Below are 22,417 nucleotides of genomic sequence, written 5' to 3' on the forward strand. Positions count from 1 at the left end.
TAGAGTTGTTCTAAATTTCCCTTTTTTCTGAAGAAGATAAGGACATGGTCTGACCATGAAATAGAGGTTCCCTTACAAGCTCATGAAATACAAGTAGGTACAAGGACAATCAGATTAATATTAAAATCATGAACTAAGGAAATGAACCTAAAACTAGTCACATGACCACATGCTCAAAATCACATTGCTATATAAGATAAGTAACTTATAAATTTTGGAGAGTGAGGGAACCCAAGAACAAAAAATAGAATATAAATAAATAAATAGAAAAGTAATTTGATCTGAGATTATGGGTGGTTATAAAGACATTGTTATAGCACTTAAGCACAACCCATTATGATAAAAAAATGCATATCAATCATTCTTCTTCATTGTTTAATGTGGCCCATCGGGTCCTTTATTTGTAGTGTTCAAATCTAAGCAAATTCCTTGAATTGTGGAATATTTGGTCCACAAATGAATGTTGATAGTTTCAACCATCTCCTTGGAATCCATGTTGTTTCATCAACTATTCAATTATTTTATTTGACCTAATTCTCATTGAATTTTTAAGTTCCTGAGTTGATTTGATTGTCAAGTTAGTTCCTTTGACCACTTTGTAGACTGCTTTGATAAATGACTATTTGATTGAATATTTGGTAGTTGCCCACTTGACCAAATTGTTGACCACATATTTGTCTGCTCTGCTAGTTTACGACTGAACTAACTATCTCATGTTAGTCAATCCTTCCACTGAATATATCTAGAAGTTCCAAAGGTAAGATTAAATAACATAACTTTAGCCCCCCCCATAATTATAACTTCCTGAATCCCTAGCATATCATGTGACTTAACTAACTTGCCTTTGGAAAATGGATTTGTAAATATATTAGCATATAATCATCAAATTTTCAATAGAAAATAATGATAATCTTCTATTGATCCAAATATCTTAAGTAATAAACATGCAACTCAACATGTTTCATCTAACTATGTGCATCAAGATTGTCAACAACATTAATTGCACTCTAATTGTCACAATAATTAGTAGTTGAGGCTTCAATAGGAAACACAAGCTCTCCCAAGAGTTAACAAATATAATTTAACTTTTTCCATATTCTCATTAATAGTGCCACCATATCGGGCTTCCATAGTTAGTGAGTTGGTATTTACTATAGAAGGTTGCTCAAAAGAGGTTATGGTTTCAATTAGAGATGATCAACTACTAGTGGACTCGGGAATAATGACTGATTGAGCGGTCGAAATACTAAAAGAGCTAATAGTCTATCCATTTTCTAGGAAAATATCAAACATATTATTATGTAAAAGTCAAAAGGAAGAGTTCAACAACTTAACACCAAAAAATTTTGAATTAAAAATTACATTTATCCACATAAGGATTTTCTATTTGATAGAATCAAATAGTTGATAGGATTTTGACTCTTCAAAGTATCCCATCATGATGCAAGAATCACTCTTTGCATCCAATTTATTCTGCAATATTTAGAAATATGCACCTAGGAAATAGATCTAAAAATTCTCAGGTTCTTGAATAACTGATTAATACCACACCATCTCTTGACTGCAGTCATATAATTTATGGATTTAGTCAGAACAAGATTTAGGAGAAAGTTGGCACAATGAACAACTTTAGCCCATAAATTAGTTAGCAAATTGTTGGCCTATAAGAGATTTCAAGCCATATTGACTAGAATTTCATTCTCACATTCTATCACACCATTCTATTGAGGAGTATGAGGGGAAAAACTCTACCAAAATATACTTGACTTGGCAAAGTATCTTTAAAATATTGATTCAATACTCTCCCACATGATCAAATCACAAGCATTAAATGTGTCTGTTGACACCTAATCCTCTGCGATTGGGTGAATTTGGAATGTGAACAGTCATCAAGAAGATGAACTGATCAGTCACATTCATGTATATAACAATAGCTACCTAATGAAATAAACAAATCAGTTTTTTTGCCAAGTCTGGAGTTACTGCTGGCCTGACATGGTATCAGAGCCAGTTCTTAAAATAGTTGTAACTCCCTTCATTTCTGCTGTTGTCCTCTGTCGTTCTGACCTGAGCTCTGTCCTCAAACGCCTCTGTCATTCTGCCACACCTGTGCTACCCTGAATTCACTTAGAATCCAAAACCGTTCGAGCGCCTCTGGGCTCTGTCCATTAACGCATCTGTCCACTGAGCTTTCGATGCCAAAGATATTTTGTGGCGGTTGAAGGGAAAGTGACTGCTGTTTGAGGGGACTCGAAAAGATGGTACCATGATAGAGCCATTGTAACCTGGAAGCCATTGTTATCACTGTATTGCCTGTATTGACAGTGAGTGCGGCATACTGTAGTGTAAAGAATCGCTCCAAAGATTTAAAAATTGCTGTTGAAAAATACTTCTGGCGTAGTGGGGGAACAGTAAACGTTGGAAGTTGATATTTGATTTGCTATCTGCTAACCCCTGCATTGTTTGAATCAAGCATTTTTCTAGTTCTTCGAACCGCGGCATACTGTCCACCTCTCAAAACTACTTGCCATCATTAAGTTTAGGTGATTCCGTTCCGCAGACGTTTGGGCAGCATTTAACATAAAGCGCTCAATTGTTTATGTATATGATGTGATATATATTACAGTAGTAGCGTTTAACACAAGTGCTAAATTTTTATGTGATATATATATGCTGTGATATATGGTACGGTGATAGCGTTCAACACAGTGCTCATATTTTACAGTGGCAGCGTTTAACATAAGCACTCAAATTGTTTATGCGGTGATATATATGTGGTGATATATGTTACAGTGGTAGCATGTTATCAACATTCGTTTCAATAGTCAATAATATATAAATGGCGTAGCAGAATCAGAATCATTCTTTTGGCAGCAATTTTTTTTTTTTTCTCCACAAAAGCACATTCTTTTTGCCATTAGAAGTATTATTCTAACAGCAGAAGTTATTTTTTTTCACAGAATGCATTCAATCATCTCTATGGTAGGAATAGTTCTCACTGGCAAGGAGAACTATCCTGAATGTTCCCGGATGATAAAACACACCCTCATCTTCAATGAGTTGTGGAAAGGAGTGTGTGCCGGAGAAGGAGGCAATGACCCAGTGCAGCCTACATTAGACAAAGAGCTCGCCATTTGGGAAAACAAGAACAGCAAAGCTTATGCATTAATCGCAGCATCTGTAAATAAAGAGGTGAGTCACCACATTTCATCATATTCAACTGCCTTTGAAGCTTTACAAAAGCTGAAAGAACTCTATGACTCACATTCTGCACTTGAGGTAGTCCAACTCATGATTAAACTCTTCACTTTTGAATTGCAAAATAATGATCCTCTTGCTCTTGCATCTGAAGTAAAGTCTATAATGCATGATATAAAATCCACTAAGGTTGAGCTGGATATCCCTCTTATTGCTTTTCTCAAGGCACTCTATCCTACTTACTCCAATTATCTTGAGTCTTTACAAGCAAATGGAAATCTTAAAGATATAACCTTTGACTCTCTTGTGAAAAAATTTGCTGAAAGAGAGAAAGCCTTTGGAAAGAAGACAGTCCCTAAATCTTTTGAAGAGACTGTTTGCCTTGCTCATAAAGAAAAGCATCCTGCTCAAGATTCTACAAGAGGAAGAGGTGGACGAAGAGGAAGAGGAAGATACTTCAGAGGCAGGGGGGGCAGACATTCTCAAGCAGAAAAAGCATATCTGCATTGCATTCACTGCAAACGAAATGGATCACATGATGCTTCTACATGCAAGCTACCATGGGACAAAATTGAGCAGAAAAGAAACCAGCAGAAAGGTAAAACTGATGATACAGACAAAGGTAAAGCACCTGAATCCACTCACTATATTGAGGCACAATGTAACATTGGAGTAAATGAAGATTTGTTTAATGCTTCACTTGCTTCTTCGAAAAATGATTGGTTACTTGATTCAGGAGCAAATTGTCATATGACTCATAGGAAAGATTTTTTTGAAGATTTCACTGACAATGTTGATGGAGCAGTATACTTTGCAGATTAGTCAAAAATCAAGCCATCAGGGCTTGGCACAATCAGGATTAAACTACCTGGTCTTCCAAACTTTCTTCTGGATCATGTTCTATATCTCCCACAGCTCAATAGAAACTTGCTGTCCTTGGTCCACATCCGCCAGCAAGGTCACTCCATTCATATGTTTGATGGCAAGCTTGAGGTAAGAAAAGCTTCTAACCACTCACTTGTCATGAGGGGAATAGAAGAAGAAAGGCTTCTCAAACTGCAAGGAATCTCTGCTCATGCACAACATTTCTCATATATTTCTCATCATGAAGAAGGTACACTTCCATCAAGTTTATTATGGCATGCTAGATTTGGACATTTAAACTATGACAGTCTCCGCTTATTGAAGAAAAATGGTGTTGCTGGTTTGCCTACAATTCCTAGGAAACATAAGCAATGTGATGCTTGCATTCTAGCAAAGCATAGCAAACAGTCTTTTCATGATTCACATTCAAGAGCACATAGGAAGTTTGAACTCATTCATTCAGATTTATGTGGTCCAATGCCTGTTCCTTCTGCAAATGGAAATAAATATATCATGACATTTATTGATGATTACACCAGAATGTGTTGGGTTTATTTATTGAAGAACAAATCTGATGCTTTTCAAACATTCAAGAATTTTCATAAATGCATTGAAAATGATGCACAATCTCATATTGGGTCTATTCGCACTGATAATGGAAAAGAATATACATCAAATGAATTTGAACACTATCTTCGCCAACATGGGATCAAACATCAAACAACTGTGCCTTATAATCCCCAACAGAATGGTGTAGCTGAAAGAATGAATAGAACAATCTTGAATATGGTACGATCCATGCTTTTCTTCAAAAATGTAAAGATAATGTTTTGGGCTGATGCTGTTCTATGTGCTGCATATATAAAGAATAGATGTCCATCTAATGCTATAAGAAACAAGACTCCTTATGAATTGTGGTATGGACATGTTCCTTTGGTAAAACATCTCAGGATCTTTGGTTCCACCTGATATGCTTTGATACCAAAGGTACATAGAAACAAACTTGGTGCTAGAAGTCGTAAGTGTATCTTCCTGGGGTATTCAAACACCTCTAAAGCATACCGCCTCTATGATGAAGTAAATAAAAAGTTTGTTGTATCTAGAGATGTCATTTTTCTGTAATCATCCAAATCTGACAATGTTGTTGAGCGGCAACTTGATCGTTTGGATAGATTCGCAAAAACAAAATCATTTCAAGAATTTGATAATCAGATTCCACATCTTGAAGGGGGGATTCCTATACTAGATCAACATGTGGAATCTTCTTCTGAAGAACAATCTCCCCTGCATGAAACTACAACAACGGATGATGCTTTAAGTGATGTAATTGATAGAATTGGGAGACTCAATCTTGATTCAGTACCAACTCAATCAACAGAGCAGCCTGGACCATCTCAGAAAGGTCCCCCAAAGTGGCTGACAAAGACACTTGAGAGTGTTCATCCTGATGAAATTGGAAAAACAGGAACCAGAAATTCAAACCGACAAAATGGAGGTGATGTAGATGACTCTAATTCACCTGTTGATATGGATGTTACTTATGATTGTGAATTGAACTTGTCTACAGACTTTGAATCAACTTCCTTCAAAGAAGCTGCTTCTCATGATGAATGGAAAGAAGCGATGAAAAAGGAGTATGATTCCCTCATAAAGAATGGCACTTGGAAGCTGGTTGATCCTCCATTTGGAACCAAACCAATTGGCTGCAAGTGGGTCTACAAGAACAAATACAAAGCTGATGGCTCACTTGACAAGCACAAAGCTAGGCTTGTGGCAAAAGGCTTTGCACAGAAGGAAGGGGTCGATTATGAGGAAACTTTTGCCCCCACAGCAAAATGGGCCACCATCCGGACACTCTTTGCACTGGCTGCTCAGAACGGTTGGAAAGTCCATCAAATGGATGTAAAAACTGCATTCTTGAATGGAGATCTAAAAGAAAATGTTTTTATGTCCCAGCCTGAAGGATTTGCTGTGAAAGGACATGAACATAAAGTATGCAAACTTGTGAAGTCCTTGTATGGCCTCAAACAAGCACCACGAGCCTGGTATGAAAAACTAACTGAGCATCTTCTGAAACTCAACTTCAATCATTTTGATCTTGATGATGCAACTTTATTTGTCAAGAAAGTTGGCAAAACAGTTGCATATCTTGTGGTATATGTAGATGATCTTTTAATGACAGGGAACAATGAAAGCTATATTGCATCCATAAAGAAAGAATTAGGAAAAAGTTTTGAAATGACTGATTTGGGCTTTGTTCATTACTATCTTGGCATTGAAGTAACCCAACATCCAAAATCCATATTTCTTTCTCAAAAGAAATACATTGGAGATTTGTTAAACAGATTTGGCATGACAGAGTGCAATCCTCTTTCTACTCCAATGGAACAAAACTTAAAGCTCACATCTATTGAAGGAAAGGAATTTGAGGATGCAACAAAGTATAGACAGCTTGTAGGAAGTCTCATCTACCTCACTACTACCAGACCAGACATTTCATTTACTGTTGGAATCCTCTCCAGGTTCATGCAAAAGCCTTGTGAGGGACATTGGTTTGCTGCAAAAAGAGTTCTAAGGTACTTGAAGGGAACTCAAGACCTTGGAATCCAGTATACACAGGTGGACAACTTCAGCTTGATTGGATACTCTGATTCAGACTTCGATGGAGACAAAGAAACTGGAGTATCTACTTCAGGATATGCTATGAGTCTTGGATCAGGAGCTGTCTCTTGGAGATCACGCAAACAATCAGTTCCAGCAGATTTCACAACAGAAGCAGAATACGTGGCAGCAGCTGAAGCAATGAAAGAAATTGTGTGGGTCAGGAAAATTCTTGAAGATTTGTAGGTAAAACAAGTACAATCAACTCCACTCATGATTGACAACACCTCTGCAATAAAGTTGGCCAAGAACCCAAAGTTCCATGATCGTACAAAGCACATCAATACTAAATATCATCTGATTCGACATCATGTTGAGGCCAAAACAATCCATCTCCGTCATTGTTCCAAAACTGAGCAAATTGCAGACATCTTCACCAAAGCGCTTGGAAGAGAAAAGCTTGAAAGATTCAGAACGATGCTTGGACTCACCAACATCCCTTCAGATTAAGGGGGGGAATGTTGACACCTAATCCTCTGCGATTGGGTGAATTTGGAATGTGAACAGTCATCAAGAAGATGAACTGATCAGTCACATTCATGTATATAACAATAGCTACCTAATGAAATAAACGAATCAGTTTTTCTGCCAAGTCTGGAGTTACTGCTAGCCTGACAGTGTCAAATACATTATTTTTCAACCAATTCCCTAAATTCCTTGAAGTATAAAAAACATGACTCTTATTTCTCAAGAAAGAAACCTAATAAAATATTGAGAAATAATTAATAAAGGTTAAAATATACTTCACAACTAGAAATGAAGGCTTATTATGCAACAAATATAACTGTGAACAAGCTCCAATTATTTCTATACATCCCATGCTTTGCTAGAGTTGAAAGGTGCCTAATGATGCTTTCCTAGCACACACCCTCTAAAAATCCATTAGGTGGAAGGACCTTTCGTAAGCTAGAATCTATGTTCCATGTTTCAATTATATTTAGACTTTATAAATTTAGATGTCATAGTTTCTCACTCCAGATTTTGCTATGATCATTTGTCTGTGGAATGAGAGAAGCCAATTCAGTATCTAGTCAAGACAAGTCATGTAATTATCCTTCAAGTTGATAATTCCTTCATGTATTACTGAATTTTGTTTCCTTATCTCATTAACAAAGAAATAATTCATGTAAAATTTGATGATTTTATTGAATGTGTTGGCATATTGTTGAGTATGTGTTGTCATTAATGTCAAGTTCAAAGGGATATTGTTGAATATGCTATCATTGGTAGCTTCGATTTTATTATCCTATCTTTGTAGGTAAATTGAATATAGTTTCTTAGTCCATTTAAATATGAAACATGGTTGGTTAGATGGCTATTTCAAAGATCTTTCCGATTGCCAATGGAACTTTGTCTAACTTCCACAAAAGAAGTAGAAAATGCATTTTAAGTGTAGTAAGCTAGTAGGTGGATGCTAGACACAGTTGGAAAGTTGAAAGGGTTGGACAGATGACGTGGAATTAGATGGAAGGGACATGTGTTAGCCACGGTCAGTGGACTAAGTAGGTAGTCCGAGTAGTAAAAGATTACGCTGCTTAGGTATATCTACGATAAGAGGGTCCCAGGATTATTTGAAAGTTAACAGGGAGGTACCCCTCATGGTGGAACCATCATGGTTTACTACCAACTATGTGGTATCCTATGATTGGTTGTGACTCCCATCCCCCTCGTGATACCAGTGGTTTCATATAAAAACATTATACGTGTAACCTAAGCGTCATGGATAACAGGTGGCGAGGACATGACACAAATGTGATAGTGATAATGACATGGTTGAAGAAGTTGGTGTGGAAACCTCAAGGGAGTGACACGTGGCATGTGAATTTGGAAATTTTGTTAGGAAAGGTTGACATTTGGAAAGTGACATGTGGCATGAACACATTAGCTGGAGGACACGTGGAAATTTATTATTGGCTACATCAAATGACATGCATGCATGATGTGGAAGATGAGATGGGACATAGGTCCATCACCGAAGTTCCTAGTTTGAAGGTGTTGTAAACAACAATGAATGCATCCAATGAGTGGTGATGGGAAATGTTCAACTACATGTAATGATAGATAGGTTTAACACAAAGTAACATTGAACTGCATGATTTGAAGTTGTTGTAAACACTAGTGAATGTGACTAACGAGCAATGAGTGGTATATGGAGAAATTATTGTCAGATGCAACAAGAAGAAATATCATCGTTAAGTGATGTGTTCATCTATTGGACCACCTCATTGAATAGTGTTGTAACCACCAACAAACTTGGTCGATGAGTGGTGGGTTGATAGAGGGAGAATGTAACATGCCCCCTTACCACCCATAGACCACACTGAGTAGAAGGAGGCAATTACAATGCTAACCCAAACTCCAAATTTTAGATATGGAAACAAGGTCTAAATATTTTTACATTCTTTAAAATTTTCAAATCTTAGAATAAACAATTCCATTATGTTTGTCTCGTCGAGATATTTCAAGTGATATAAAATTTACCTCAACACAACTCCTGGATCAAGAGATATGGTCGTTTAAAGATCCAACCATTAAACTTTTCCATGTCACCATGCATTGCCACATGGCACCAATGTGGACCCCATGTGGCACTTCACCCTAGTGCCATGTCACCTAAAATTGAAGCCACAACATCCTTCTAGTTATGTAGTAGGCCCATGTGGCACATGCCATGTCATTAGGAGTAGTCTCCACCGAACCCCTCCATAACATGTAAAATTCCTAATTCTCATTGTAATTACAATTTCCTTCCTCTTTCGATTTATCTGCCTGAGTGCCTTGACACCACTTATAGTTAGACTTCAGGTTGGTTAGTCCAAAACACACCTTAACTCTTCTAAAAACCCTGACCCCAATGCGGTTCAAGTCCCACTTGGTTCAATTGGGCCCTTCCTGTTGATTTTTACATGGTCTTCTTAATTGAAAATTATTTTTGATGATCATGAATTTCACATTCTCATTCTTTAATTACATCATTCAATAATTACATAGAAGACATCAACCATAAGTAGAATTGAAAAAAGATAATCACACAAATACCACAAAGTTTTTTCCCTAGGAAAACCCTTCATGGGGAAAAATATAGCCAACATTTTCCTTATAGAATCAATGCAACAAGAGATACATCAAATTCAACTAGCCAACAAGATGACCAACCTCCAAATACCAAGTCAGTCCTCCACCAATATGTTAAGAAAGCTCTACAACAAGGTCAAAATATAGTCCTTCAAATATACTTCTTGAGCTTGCACTGTGCCATTGAGATCAACCTATTTCCTTAGATATTATCCACATGATTATTAGCCCATTGCTTAGAAACATAACTTAGGGTTCTCAACCCATTTCCACAGAGACAAAATTCAAGGTTCTTGGCCCCTTTCCATAGAGATAACCTCATGGTTTTCGGGCCCTTTCCATAGATTCAAACCTCAGGATTCTTAGCCTTTTTCCTCATAAAGTTACCTCAAGGTCTTAGCTCTCTACCCTAGAAAGTTGCCTCAGGGTCTTGACCTTCTACCTTAGAAAGATACCCTAGGGTCTCGCCCCTCTGCCTCAAAAATCTACCTTAGGATGCGAGCTTCCTTGTCCCAGATCAACAAGCCTCAGATCAGTTCCAAACTATATATTTTGGAGAGAAAATACGCTATATTTATAGTTGTTTGTCCATGCGAAGGGTCGTGCATTTTTGGTAGGCTGACTTGTTATTTTTTCAGGGTCGACCTGGTATTTGAGGATGTAAATTTGAAATTTACAAATTTCGTTTTCCCACTCTTTGATGAGCTTTACAAAATTTCTTTGTGAATAAAAAATAAATCTCTTTTTCTTACAAGCATGAAGTACATGCTTCATATAATTTTTCTTTTACATAATATAATTTATTTTTCCAATATTACAAGTACAAATGAATAATGACCATAGCTACAAAATTTAACACTTCCTGTAATGACATGCGGTTGTGTTTCGACCTACCAACACCTAGCGAGTAGGTTTTTCCCACTCATGACATCATCCCGATGTTACCTAGCCCACGCGACTTATACCAAGGTGACACATATCATCGATTTTTAGGCCATTTAACCCCACCAAAAGGATGATTTCAGGTGCCATGTGTCATGCCCAATGGCAACATATCACCCTTTGGTCTATTTCATGTACCACCTAGGCTTGGTCCCACCAGGGCTCATCCCTTGCAAACTGGAGTTTCTTAGTTATAGGTGATTTGGCTAAATTCAACCCATTTTGTTGATTCACACATACTTAGCCATTTTTTGTCCATGACCCTTTTTCCTCTGCGGAACGATCCAATGGTTTTCATGCCACGTCAGTTCCAATGGTGGAGACTAAAACATGGACCCCCTCCCTTTGCTGACTAGTTAAGGGGGGTCTGCAATCATGGTTCCCTCACATGGTTACACTGCAATTTACTAACAATATAGATTCACCCTTGACCTCTGATGACCATGATCAAAATGCGGGCCCCCCTCTCCTTGTTAACTTGACAGGGGAGGTCCATTATTGAATCCTTGCCATCCATTCCTCAATAGACTCTGTCATCGATCTGCGCATATGCACCATTGGCCCCTATGCTTAGTCATAACACCTAGCCATATATGGTTATGCCTAACCCTCGATGCTTTACATATATGTTTGTTTATGTATAGTTGCGACCCCTTTAGGACTTGTCTCTCGTTGCTGCTCCTGGATGCAACACACACACACACACACACACACACACACATATATCAGTGCACATACATATGGTTGGTTATTCCATCAACTCTCGACCATAAAACCTATCCCTTTGAGATTTAAGGCCCTCAGATGACCTGTACATATATATGTCTTTTGTATGGGTAGGGACACCCACGAATCCCATCCATCTAACTTATCTCTCTTGAGCTTATTAAGGCATCGACCTAGGCCAACTTATAACTCACATATGTATAAATTCTATCCTTTTTGATCTTAAATGATCTCATCCCAACCTGACTATATATATATATATATATATACATATATATTAGGGCTATCCTTTGTGAGATTTACAATTTATAAACTAAGACCAATGGCCAAATTAGTTATTAATGCAAAAATTCAAGCATTTTCATAGAGATTTTCCTATCTCTTTCATAATTAGACAATTTAGGCCAAGTATGTGCTTAGAAACGTCATGGGTAAAATCCCATTCCTAATAAATTTCTTAGAGAGCCAACACCTCACTTTCACATAGGAATAATGGCATCCTTTTCTATTAATCTAAACAATTTATCAACACTATGGCCAGTATGAAAAATTGACCAGCAAGGAGCATGAAAAACATTAACTCATCAAACATACAAGAATTGTCCATTCCTCATCAATTGTATAGGGATTAGCTTTACCCATTCACACATAAATCAACATTACTCAACATGAACACAAGCAATAAATTAACATAATTGACATATACATAACAATTACATGCAACATAATAAAATTCCAGGGATTAAGCTCACAACCACATGCATCGACATTCTACAACCATGCAATATTTCTTAGAGCTATACAACTAAATTCCCAAGTACAACCTTCAATTTTACAATGATTACAATAAATAAAATGACGATACTAAAGGTGGCACTCTGATTTTCCACCCAACCTTAGACATACTGTAGCAAAAATCACTTGTAGTAGTGATCCGAAATTTTTTGTTAGTATTTACTTAAACAAAAATCTTCACTACAGGACTTTTAGCTAACTCGATTTCACATGTGAACATGAGAAACACATCCTTTAAATAATATTTTACTATCACATCAACATTATTCAAAGAAGCAAACATCAAAGAAATAAGAAACACAAATAACATGATAATAGATTTCACCTTGGGGGAAGGAGCTACATTTCCGGATTCACTTTAAACTATGAATCACTTGATTGATATCGAGTTAATCTACTTCTTACAAAAATGGCTGAAACATCTCACCATATGTGGATGCTCCATAAGGAGTTGCCTTCTCACAAAAGGGATAAAGGCACTCACATAAAAGAGATTTCACAACACCAAGAGGCTACATTTTCCCTCAATACAAGCTCCAAGATCCAAACTCCAAGATATTACAAATCTCCTCAACAGGATCCCTCAACAAATCCCCCATCAAAATCTCACACAAGGATTTAAATAATTTTCATGACTCTATAATTTTCGAAGACCAAATCCAAAGAAGGATGATCTACAAGTTTTTTTTTAAGAAAGGGAAAGCTCCTCCAAATTAGGATCTACAACAAATCAAGAGTTAAAAATGAAAGACAATCCCAACCATGTCCATGAGATTCTCAATTTATCCCTTAGACTAGGAAACTAATTGTGAGGTGGACTAGGAAACTAATTGTGAGGTGGATTCTCACACATAATTAATTCCCCTTTTAAAAAATCAATGAGAAATGTATGAGCACTTTAAGCTCACATAAAGTATTATCATTTACATTTAAATCATTTCCTCTTTTTTCCAAAGTTTGTAAAGATAATAGTTTCTCAAGTGGGGATCCCCCTCAATCATTCCTCCCCACTGAGAAGCTATTGGTCCTCCAAAATCACAAATAGGATTTGCAATTTGATGTGTTCCCCCATTGCATGATATGCATCATATACGCGTTTGACATTCCACACTTTCAATGCTTCACCTTTGTACTTCAGAATCAGAATGATGATCGACACCTGTATCCATAGAAAAAATGTATAACATGCAAGATCCCCAAACTTGCAAAAATAATAGGCCTAGGATAATGCTTCTCACTAAATAGTGGCTTCAAGACCTTTTAAAAATTTCAACAAGTTTCAAGGCCACATAGCATCAAAGTATATTTCCCCAATATTCACTAGGTTTGGAATCCGATGGTTTATAAGCCCCACTACAAAAGTGTGCAACACATGCAAAATTCACACTCCCAATATTGGCACCCTAGTATGAAAAATAATAAACTATAATAATGCGCATCATGGCATAATAATGTGGTCAAACAGTGAGTTAACCGTACAAAAATAAACCTTAACCAAAGATTCACCAAAAAATTTCGATGCAGATTGCACTCAACATGTAAAATCAAACACAGGTTTGACGCTTTGACTCACCATAGAATGCATCCCCTACATTCATCATGGATCATGTTTGGCTATATATGACGTTGTCTGGTAAGAACACAAGCACATTGAGAGAGCTTATCATCCTCATCAAACTGCACCGCTTGTACATGGGCTCCATCTAGATACAGAGAAGTCAAATCAGATTTATAGAACTCGATGGAATTCTCAAGATGACCCAACATGGCATACATATCACCCAGCTGCATACACCCTACAAATATGGCAAGAGCATGCTCCAACCCTTCCTGAACAAGCAAGCTCCACAACCTTTTTTAACATGAGCCTCAATTTCTGCTTTTCCTCCTTTGCATCTTGTATAATCCTTCTAAGCTCCGCATTCTCTACTTGAATGCATTGGTTAATTTATTCCAACTCTTGAAGCCTTGCTCGCTTCAATCCCTTTCCCATGATGACATTCACAATCCCTGAAAAAATGGTCATACCACCTTGATACCATTTGATTCAAAATTTTTTGTTAGTATTTACTTAAACAAAAGTATTCATTGCAAGACCTTTAGCTGACACAATTTCTCATGTGAACATGAGAAACACATTCTTTAAATAATATTTTACCATCACATCAACATTATTCAAAGAAAAAAAATCAAAGAAACAAGCAATACAAATAGCTTGATAATAGAGTTCACCCTGTGGGAAGGTGATACGTCTCCATATTCACTTTAAAATACGAATCACTTTATTGATATTGAGGTATTCTCCTGCTTATAAAAATGGATGAAACATCTCACCATATTTGGATCATGCTCCATAAGGAGCTTCCTTCTCACAAAAGGGCCAAAGGCACTCACATTATATATATTTGGATCATGCTCCAAGTTCCAAACTCCAAGCTATTACAAAGCTCCTCAATAGGCTCACTAAAAGGATCCTCAAAAAATCCCCCCTCAAAAGCTCACACAAGGATTTAAATAATCTTCATGACTCCATAATTCTAGGATACTAGATCCAAAGAAATAGGATCTACAAGAGTTTTTTAAGAAAAGACAAGATCCTCCAAATTAGGATCTACAACCACTCAAGGGTTAACAATAAAGACAATCCCAACCATGTCCATGAGATTTTCAATTTCTCCTTAAGACTAGGAAACTGATTGTGCGGTCTGTTCTCACACACAATTAATTTCCTTTTCACAAAATTAATGAAAAATACATAGAGCACTTTAAGCTGACATAAAATATTAACATTTACATTTAAATCATTTCCACATTTTTCCAAAGTTTGCAAAGATAATAATTTCTCAAGTGGGGATCCCCTTGGATCAAATAGTCACTCCCAATCTAGATCCATGATCTGAGTGGAATCTTCTTTAGTTTTTTCAGTAGGAGGCCATACCAAACTCAAAAAAGATAAGAACAACTTATATATTTGGGTGCTTTTTCAGCGAGGAAAGAACCTTGAGTGTTTTCTAAGCCAATTCTTAACAAACACTCATTCCCATTTCCTTTGAATTTTCTTGAGCTCCTCCAGGCCATAATTTAGCTTCCCATGGAATTTTATTCCCTCCACTTTGTGAGCCTTTCCATTCCTCCTCATGCACCCCCCCAAGAAGAAATCCAACACCTGCATTGTTGTGCAATTCCATTTTTATTTTTCTTATGTGTGTCTCTTCATGCTCCGCTTGGACTCTTTATGCTCCTCTTGGAAGCTTCCTCTATTTTTTCTTGATAACTACCCATAAATTAAACAATGGAGCCAGATGGCTCCACATAAGATTATTTTTCCTCTTCCTCCTTATTTCATGGATATGTGGTCCCACTCTTCAGGCCATTACCTAAGAATATATTTATTTATAATTCATAGTGTCATTACATTACAAAAATTAGGGGAAGTCCACCAGGGGTGTCACAAACCCCACCCCCTTAAAGGGAACATCATACTTGATGTTCTTATTAGGGAAGGAGAAAACAAAACTAAGCTTCACACACAACTATTACATCCACTTATTCAACTGTAAACAAAAGATGGGTACAACACCTTTATTTTCTCATCCATTTCCATAGGTGGCTTCATTGGGCCCAAAGTGCTTCCATTACACCTTTACCTATTCTATTGCTCGTTTCCAGAGCATGATTCACCTCCAATATCCAACCATGCCTTCCATTGTGTTCAATATTACTTCAAAGAACAATTTTCAGCTCATTTCTTCCCAGTACATACCCAATGTACCTTTGATCCCAATCATCATCACTATGGATCTCTACAACCAATTCATTTCCAAGTTCCAACATCCCCTTCTCTACTTCCTAGTCCCTCGGGTGATCTGATTCCTCTTTTTGTGTAGTCACTCACCTTCCAAGTTTAGGAATCCCCCCTCTATGATTCCTAGTCCCTTAGGTGACCCATCCCTTAGAAAGGCTTCTTCACCCTGGAAAAGGTCTTTATAAATGAGGCATCTCTCTGCCTTAACACACTCATATTATTCATGGCATATTGCATGGAAATCAATGTATACATCTAAGTTGTAGTGTCACCACAATGACCCTATTCCGGAAGTCTTCAATTTCAACGTGCTACTATGCATTTTGATATCACCAAGCTGTTTCTATTTTTACTTGTAATCAACCTCATATTATTATACTAGAAAAATCGATATTTCACCTACATCACAAACTTACATGTCATAAGAGATAATCATCAAGTTTTTAAATCAATTTAGAAGATATCATTATAATATTAAAACATAACTCAAGTCATTGCGAATCATAAATTTAAACCAAATTAAAGCACAATCTATATTTTTTTTTCTTTAAACTAATAATATATACTTATCATTGTAGCTTTCTCTTCACTCTTGCACTGAGTGGTTTATCAGTCGAAGCAAGCACTTAATGTTGTGTATGCTCCACACAGTCTTCAACATGCTCTGTCTTTATATCTCTCTTATTGAGTAGTTTATCAGCCCTAGGAAGATAAACAATAGCGTATGTGCCTCATTATTTGACCAAGGAATCCATTTAGTTGTTAGAGTATTCATTGATACCACAATCAACATTTCCTTCAATCACATACATACATAGTATAAAAATGTCACATAATTTATCATAATAATAAGTAACAACAAGGAATCACACTTTCTCAATGGATCCCTTACATGACAGGGGATCTCATTGGATAACCTCATCATGCTATTCCAAACACACCATTCATATATTCACCATATTTTTATGAGAATAGACAATCCTCTTTCCACAAGATTTCTGACAATAAATTTTTCAAGTAAAATGGCATGACATACATTCCTTTCATCATTCACATATTCATAAAATATAGCACATTCACATGCCAGAGAATATTTAAGGTTTAGAAAAACTCCTAGAATTCATGCATAGCATGTATTAATTTGAAATAAAAGTTTCAAAACTTAGCCAAATGAATTCTCACCCAATTCATTTATTTTACCTTGCTTCCATTATCAATTCTATTGATTGATATTTTTGTTGTTGGAATATTTAGTCATGCATTCAACTTAACATGTTCTCATCCATGTTGTTCACATGCTATTAAGTTTCAACCCTTTTCATTTTCAATCAAGCTCACCACCATTATCAGGAGCATAAATATAACATAAATATTAAAAATGGGCCATTTCCTTTTTTTCCCAAAAGTGTTTCATGCAACTTGGAACCCATTAAATAACTTTGTTGCATTACCCAATTATGTCAAATACAAACTTTGTTTTCATACCATTCACACAGTTGTTTTATTACTGGTGGTTCATCAACTATGGAAAGAACTCTGAGAGTGGTTTATCAGCCTCCTCGACAAGCACCCCATAGAAACTCCATGTAATATTTTCATTATAGGTGGTTTTTCATCTATGGAAAACACTCTAAGAGTGGTTTATCAACCTGGAAAACAAGCACCTTGGGTGGTTTATCCTCCTCCTTGGCAAGCAGCCCATGGTAATTTCACACAATGTTCTGATTACAGGTGTTTTATCAATTGTTTCAAGCACTCTAACAATAGTTTATCAACCCGACAATAAGCACCTATTGTGGTTGATCAACCTCATCAACAAGCACCCCGTGGCAATTCCATGCAATATTTTCATTACATGTAGTTTATCAGTTGTGGCAAGCACTCTAAGAGTGACATCAACCCGATAATAAGCACCTTGGGTGGTTTATCAACCTCCTTGGTAAGCACTCGGTGTTCCCAACTCCATCATGCCACTTGTGTCACAAAATTTTAATTTATGCCATGAGATATACTCAAAATTTCAAACCAAAAGTTTTAATTTCCCAACCCTTGCTTCATCTAAAATCTTGATCTCATAACTATGAGACTTTTAATCATATTGTTGGGATATTTTGTAGGAAGTTTTAATCTGTCATGGTGGCTTTTATTTCCAACACTTTTTCTGGAACCCAACCAAAGGTTCATTTTTTCACCACTAGATATGCTTTTACTTCTTCTTGCAATTGAGTGTTCTTATTTTTTGTCACACACACCCAACTACTAGTTATATCAACCTAAATCAATCAATTGTTACATTGCCATGCTAATACCAAGCATGTTGATCTGCAACAATTCACACATATTTGATTCATGTCAATCACATGTTCCAAGGATCAAGAAAATAAAATGAACATGTCTATAAGCTTTTGAAATCAATATTTTACCAAACTATCATCTCAAATTAAAAAAAATCAGTTTTTTACCAAGACTAGCATTATAAAATTAAAAAAATAGTCTTTTACTAAGATTAGCAACCATGACATAATTTGAAGCAGCTCATAGTTATCAACCATAGTGATAAAACTAGCACTCACTTGCACAAGCAAGCCATATATATATATATATATATATATATATATATATATATATATATATATATATATATATATATATATATATATATATATATATATATATATATATATAACCAATAACTACGGTGCTACAACAAACACCCACCTATATAAATAAGAATCATCAATACCCATCACTCTCAAATAGAGTCATAAGTCCGTTATCTCCATGGTCTAACGTAAGCAAGTATTGAGCATGGATTCCCTTTCTCATGTTGAGATAACAATAATTACAGGCTTCAATTAACCATTCCCATAAGCTACACATGATTCCTTGAACCAGGAAGGTATTAACCACTTATGACAAGCATCCATAAAGGAAACAAATTATAACCAAAACTAGCATATAGAAATTGTCAATACGCCATCGAGGCTCTTGCCACATAACATCCAGACAATGGGATTCTCACATCCCAATTGGTACACACGCGCACACACACACACACACATACATATATACATATATATATACATATACAAACACACACACACACACATTCAATCACAAGAAATCCATGATATGCATTACCCCCTCATATCACATAAACAATCTCATATACACCTGTTCCAAGTGTGTAATCCTTCACAACTTTACTAATAGTGTTGGTGCACTGTAATCAATCATGCACAAAACCATGTAGGTACCTTTCCAAAAATGTAAAGAATGTGATAATTAACGAATATAGAAACAATAAGTTGTATAGAACTTTAAGATACAAGATAGTAATCACATGGATTGCCAATGCATTCCACAAGGAAACATGTTAGAAACATTCTTGCATTCATCATGCAATTCCACAATTAGTGCAACAAGTTGCACATAACCATATTCACATTAAGTTATTACACTTGGAGCTAGAGCTCTGAGTCATATCCAAAGATCCAAGCATCAAACCTACTGCTCTATTAATTTTGTAACAGGGAACCCATTTTATTCCCAAAGGTCCAGAGTTGAACCTTTGTTCTCCATTTCATTTGTGATAGAGCCCATCCATTTCTAGTGTTGAACCCGAAGGCTTTAATACCACTTTGTGACATACCACCTTACCACCCATATACCACACTAAGAGTATAAGGAGGAAATTACTATGCTAACCAAACCTCCAAAGTTTAGTTATAGAAATGTGGTCTAATTTTTTTAACCTTCAAAATTTTCAAAGCTTAGAATGAACAACGCCAAAATTTTCAAAGCTTAGAATGAACAACGCCATTGAATTCGTCTCACTGAGACCTTTATGGTGACATAAAATTTACCTCAATATGACTCTCAAATCAAGAGATATGTTTGTTTAAATATCCAACCATTAAACTCTTCCATGTCACCATGGATCCCACATGGCACTTCACCCTCATGCCATGTCGCTTAAGAGAAAAGCGACATCATCCTTCTAGTTGGGTAGCAAGTCCATTTGGAACATGCCATGTCATCAGGAGTAGTCTCCATTGGACCCATCCATAACATGTAAAGTGCCTAATTCTTGTTATAATTACAATTTATTCCCTTTTTCCATTTGTCTTCCTGAGTGCCCCAACCTCGATTCTAGTCAGAGGTCGGGCTGGTTGGGCCTAAACATGCCTCAACTCTTCTATAACCCCTGCCCTCAACTTGGTCCAGGTCCTACTTGTTTTAGTCAAGCCCTTCCCGTTGGGACTTGGGCTTGTGCCCTAACCTTCCAACTCCCGATCTATACATTTTCCAACTCATTGAAGAAATTAGGTTGTAGATTTGCAACTACTTATGAAGTTTTAATCAAAATCACATGACACAAACCTACTCTACTACTTTTGGACATTAATTCACAATTTATAATAAAAATATCAGAAATGAAAGAAGAAATAACACACATGCAACAAGTATTTTTATTCGGGGAAAGAAATATGCTAAAAACCCCAATTCTTGCTTGCATTAATCAAATGAATAAAGATGTATTGCAATTTCTTTTCTTAACTAAGCTCACCCTGCAAGTGCACAACCTATCTCTCTACTCACTGAAGGCTTATGACCCATACTTAGTCAAAATTTTCCTTGTCTTGAGCTCCTATTTCCTTGCACTATTCCTTGAGGAATTATCCCCTATTATTTAGGAAATTCCTCTAATTGATTTGTGCAATTCCTTAGGCTGATAATTTGACTGAATGCAACACCTGTGAACTCAAGACTAGTATGCAACTGATGTTACAGTACCTTGGAATATCCACCTCATCTAGGTATCTTGAATTATCTGCATGCACTAGCTATTTCAGGCTAATTGATCAATTAACTGGATGACCACTGATTTTGACAGAAGTCCCATTGATTAACTAACCTTCCACTAGTTCCTCCAAAAGTTGACACTAGTTTAACTGAAAACAACTTGAGATAACTGACCTTTATTGCTACAAATTAGAAATCACACATGTAGAACTGAAGTCTAACTCCTCCAACTCGAATTTACTAAGTAAATTGGTTGACACAAGCCATGCCACACAAGTTAACATCATCCAAGTTTTCCGCTGATGTGGAAATTCAAATTTTCTCAATTTAATCAAGGCAAAATCAATTGAGAATTTCTTGTTGCATTTTTCAACACTCTTGACATCACCTTGATGTCACCTAGCCCATGTGGCTTCTTTCGAGGTGCCACATGTCATCAATTTTTAGGCTATTTGAGCCACCAAAGGGATGATATTGAGTTCCATGTGTCACACTTGAGGGTTCCAAATCAACCTTTGGTTCACGTCCTGTACCACTTGGCCTAGTCCCACTAGGGCTAGACCCTTGTAAAGTGGAGTTTCTCTATTATAAGTGATTTTGGAAAAATTTAACCCATTTCATCATTTCACATATACTTAGCCATTTGGAATCCACGGTCCCTTTTCCTCCATGGAATAATCCAACAATTTTCATGTTGCGATAGTTCCAATGATGGATATTAAAATGTGGACCCCCCCTTCCCTTGCTGAAATAGTAGGGGGGTTCCGCTATCATGGTTCCCTCGCATGGTTCCATTGCCCTTTTCTAATGGTCCATATTCACCCTCAGCCTCTAATGACCATGATCAAAATCTAAACCCTCCCTCCTTGTTGACTTGGCAGTGGGGTGGGCTCTGCTATTGAATCCCTGCCATCCATTCCTCGATAAACTTGAATCATCGATCTATGCATATGTGCCATGAGCCACAATAATTGGTCATATTTCTTGTCCATATAGGGTTCTTCCTAACCCTCAGTACTATACATATATGTTTGTATATGTATAGTTGTGGCCCCTTCAAAACTTTTCTCTCATCATTGCTCCTACATGTAATACACACACACACGCACACACACATTGGTTCACATATGTTTGGTTGGGGATACCCTTAGATCCCGATCATATAGCCTATCCATTATGATATTTAATACCCTCGGCTAACTTGCGCAAATATACATCTCTTTTGTATGGGAAAGGACACCCACGACTCCCATTCATCTAGCTTATCTCTCTTGATCTTATTAAGGTATCATCCCAGGCTAACCAATAACTCACACATAGACACACACAGACACACACATATAATATTTTCTAAGATCTACAATTTATAAACTAAGTCTGATGGCCAAATTAGTTATTAATTCAAACGTTCAAGTGTTTTCGTATAGATCCATTTAGGTCACGTACTCGCTCAAAAAGGTTGCGGGAACAAGCCCATTCCTGAAAAATTTCTCAGAGAGACAACACCTCACATTCACATAGCAATAATGACATCCCTTGTTGTTA

This window comes from Pinus tabuliformis, chromosome 2_1, assembly GCF_031772625.1.
Source record: "Pinus tabuliformis cultivar Carrire ecotype Pingquan chromosome 2_1, CPIR1, whole genome shotgun sequence".
NCBI classification, from domain to species: Eukaryota; Viridiplantae; Streptophyta; class Pinopsida; order Pinales; family Pinaceae; genus Pinus; species Pinus tabuliformis.